This window comes from Merops nubicus, unplaced genomic scaffold (assembly GCF_000691845.1).
Source record: "Merops nubicus isolate BGI_N331 unplaced genomic scaffold, ASM69184v1 scaffold33463, whole genome shotgun sequence".
In the NCBI taxonomy this organism is placed as follows: Eukaryota; Metazoa; Chordata; class Aves; order Coraciiformes; family Meropidae; genus Merops; species Merops nubicus.
In genome coordinates, this window is record NW_008597431.1 from 10,168 (window position 1) to 14,416 (window position 4,249).

Below are 4,249 nucleotides of genomic sequence, written 5' to 3' on the forward strand. Positions count from 1 at the left end.
CCCTGCAAAATAGTCTTGCAGTTGCCCTTGTATGTAAGATCTGCAGATGGGGTTGAATCCTTTTCCCATGTTCCCCAAGAGTCCTCTTGGCTGGTTGTGCCACATGACATGAGCCATTGGATTCCCACACTGCCTGTCAGATGGTGTTCACCATGATGGTCATGTTCCTTTGATATCTGAACAGGCTTCAGCATGCTCCTGTCACTGCGGAGTCCACCCTCATGCCATCTTTTCTGCCTCCTTTAGCTCAAGTTTTATATCTGCTATCATTTTCCCTAGTAAGAGTGGATCAAATCTGACCCTGCTTTGAGCAGAAGCCTGACCCTATAACTTCCAGGCATCTCTTCCAGTCTCCATCACCAAGTGAGACCACGAAGATCTCATGCTGCAAAGTACCAGATCCCTAGTGAAATTGTGTCCCCTCCACATTATCCACATGATGCACAACACCACCAGCACCCAGATGGGACAAACCCATCCTATGTGCTGTGCTTGTCTACAGAGCCACCTCATGTACAGTGTTGCAGTGTCTGAAAACCAGGGTGGATCTAAACGAGGCATCATGTCTGACCAACAAAACACTTACAATCTTGCAGGGAGGAGAGGATAATTTCTGCTCCTCCTATCTCAGACACCAGTAGGAGCAAGTTACAGACTTTGTTTTAACGTTATACCTTCTTTAAAAAGACAAAAAACAACAACAAAAAAAAACAAACAAACAAAAAAAAAAAAAAACAAAAACAACTTGGATCTGAGCTGCAGGGACAAATCAGAGCATAGAGCTGAGGAACACAATGGAAACCCTCGTGTCTTCCCTCAAGCCTTTCCATCTAGTAAAACACTCTCTGTCTGCTGAAGGAATGAGGAAGAAAGATCACTCTGGGAACCACCCATGAAAAGCTTAATTCTGTTGGCATGGAGAATTTTCTTCACAAAGGACCTCTATAGGCAAATGGAAAATGGAGGTAGAGTGGGAAATGAGCCCAGCAAAAAATCATGGAAGTTTTTTGCTGCTAGCAGGTGGAATTTGAGTGGAAAAGGGTGGAGGCTGGGCTGGAGGGGAGGGAGAGGGAAAGAAAGAAAAATGAAACTGTCTTCTCTCTGCATAGATTGCATTGTTGTAGAAGCTCTGAATCTTGCAAGGCATAACAGTTGTCTTCTCAGAGGCTCCTTCCCCAGGGACTTTGCCTGGGATAGTTTCATCCATTTATCCCTGACTCCTGGCATCTGCATAACACGTTCACGGAGAGAGTTATTAGTTTAATTTTCTTGTGAATTGCAACACAGGCAAAGAGAATTAGAAAAGACTTTTTTTTTTTTTTATTATCATTACTTTTTTTTTTTTTATTATCATTAGTTTTTGTTTTCCAGTTGAGAGATTGTAAATGAGGCTATCCATCCTGCTAACATCAGTAGGGACCCAAACCCAAGCCTTTCTGGGGTAATTGGTTTCTGATGAGCAATCACTTGTAAAACCAATACCAAAGGCAAGGAGTGAAATATAAATTCTCCCTCTACATGCCAAGCTTTTCATTAGGACTGTGTGTCTGGTTTCTAGATTCAGTGGAAAAGGCAGGAAGTGGTAAACAAGGCAGTGGCCTAAGCCTGACGAGGAGTTTATATCAGCAAAAAATTGGGAGGGTAACATTGCCCAGTGTCCTTGGGAACAATAAAGCAGCCACAGAATCCCTCAAGCTACATCTTTCTAGTGAGCCCTTTGGCCAAACTAAGGCTCTGGGCAGGAACCAGAGAAAGCAGGTCTTCTCACAAGCCTGTGTTTTCATGTGGGGCAGGCCTGAGTATGCTTCAGCCCAAAAGAGACCGAGAGGTTGAAGAGAGAAAAAAAAAAAAGCATTAGAGACCAGGGTCAGGTGTCCATGCTGGAAGTCTAACCAGGGTGGCTGAAGGAAATTTGCAGTCCCTGGTATCCTGCAGTTCAGAAAACATAGTGGACCTTGTTGTCTGGATTTGTTACAAGAGCTGAGACTACGAGTCAGGCTTCAGTGATTTTTTCCCCCCTTCCTCAGTTCCAAGTGAGGAGGCTGCTAAGCTGCACTAGCTTTTGTTTTCCTGATGAACACCATAGTGCTTAAGGATTTATTCATTTATTTATTTAGGTGGTAAATTAAGCATCGATCTAGATGCAGCTCTCAGTGTTTTCTAGGTTGGGGTTCTGGGGCTGTCATTCATTGGCTTAACTGAACTGCCTGCTGCTTTACGGTTGTTTTGGTGGTTTGGTTTTTTTTGTTTTTTTTTTTTGGTTTTGTTTTGTTTTGTTTTTTCAATAAAAACTTTTGACACATGTACAGCTGCTTGTTGCCTTGAAGATGAGTAGAGAACAGCAGGCTTGACAGAGAACGTTTTTAAGCTCATGTGCACAGAAAGACCTTCAAATCAAGAATGATGCAGACACATCTCTAACAAAGCAAACAAAACAAAACTCTTCAAACAAATCCACATTTTCAGCTTCCAAATGCTGAAAGCTGATGCCAAGGAAACCAACATGCAGAGAGAAATCACTGGTTGGACTTAGCTCTGGGCAATCTGCTTTGTGCAGAGGGGAGTGGACTCGATGTTCTCCATAGATCCCTTCCAAATACAACTATTTTGTGATTCTGTGATCACTGTTTTTTCATTTCCTTAACCCAAAAGAGATGGACATGTTTCTGGGGCCACAGCAAGAATGGAGACAAATTGGACATTCTCATATTTGCATCATGTTTGTTTCCAACATGTAGCCCAATGAAATATTCTGCAGAGCTATCAAATGAGCCATTTTCTGTTTCCCTCATTTGGAGCCAAGCTTTCCTGGAGCCTCACAAAGCCTGGATGTACCCTGGACTAACCCTTGCTACCAGTTGCACGTCAGCCACGCTCTGCTGACTGCCCTGGATTTTTGGCCTCCCACCTCAAACATCAGGCAACCTTGGAATTTTGGTACTGCTGGAGCAGAAGCAAGTCATCCCATAACAATGCCCAGGATCATTCACCTAAGTTTAAACACTGGAATTTTGGAGAATATAAGGCATCGAGAAGAGAGGAGGTTTGAGCTTGTACTGTGATGTGACCTAGGAGAGGTGGAAGAGGATTCCATCTGGCACCAGCTGTTTTCCAAACTGCCCAAGCCCCTGGAATTGGTGATGACAATTTAACCCTTTCTGCCTGCAGTGTGGGCAGAGTTTTGTACCAGATTTGTACCACAGAGAAAACTTGTGCCAAGGGAAGCTTGTGCCTTCCTCTCCAAACTGCACAAGAACAACCCCCAGGACCTGACCCTGCACCCTCATCACTACTGGTACCTGTTCAGAAATCTGTACAGGCAGAAGCAGAGTCTGCAGGTAACAAACATTTTTTCTGATTCTGAATAGCCACCCCACAAGCTCTCATTCCCCACCTATTTCTCCCTTCCCTAAACATTTCACCTGCTCTTGCTCTGGGGAAAGCTGAACTTCCCCAGTGAGATCTCTTTTGCATGGCTGCATATACTGGCTGATCATCAGAGCACAGTTCTGTCTCAGGTTTGTTGGAATACCTGTCCTCCCAGTGATGAAGAATGTGGCTGATCCTCTCACACTCAAGGCAAATGTGATGCAAAACAAAAGGGAAAAAAATGCAAGAAGTGAATCCTTAGGAGTTTTGGATTTTTTTTGCTTTGTTACAAGGTTCTGCTTCACAACTTTTGTTATTTTAGATTTACCTCATATTTACCCTGTTTTGTGTTCAGCAATGAGGAGGGTGGGACTGAAAAATTAGCAACACATCAATAGATCACGTAATTATATATTCCTTTAAAATGTGTATTATTTAAAAAGACTTACTCACTGTGGTGACAGTTCATCAGAGGCACAAAGTGGTGAGTGACTGAAGCACATTTATCAACCTAGAAAATATTTTTGTTGCCATTGTGGGTTTTGCACATTCCCTGCTTTATTCTGTGTCCTGGCCTAGGAAATTCACTGAGGACATGTGTATTTTGAAGGTCTGTGGAAAAAAAAAAAAAAAAAAAAAATTCTATGGGTCATGGTGTTCAGGACCTGCACAGCTTCTGTGCAGCAAAGGAAAGTAAAAGAAAAAAAAAAAAAAACTGTGGTGGGGGAATTTGTCTAACTTAACACCCTATGAGAATTTCTGCCGTGGGATAATATTTGTATTTGTTACAGAAAGAAAGAAGAAAGCTGGGCAAAACATTGAAAACTGGATAAAGTAGCCACTATCTGACCAGGAACCATATGTGGGCATTGGAGTTTCT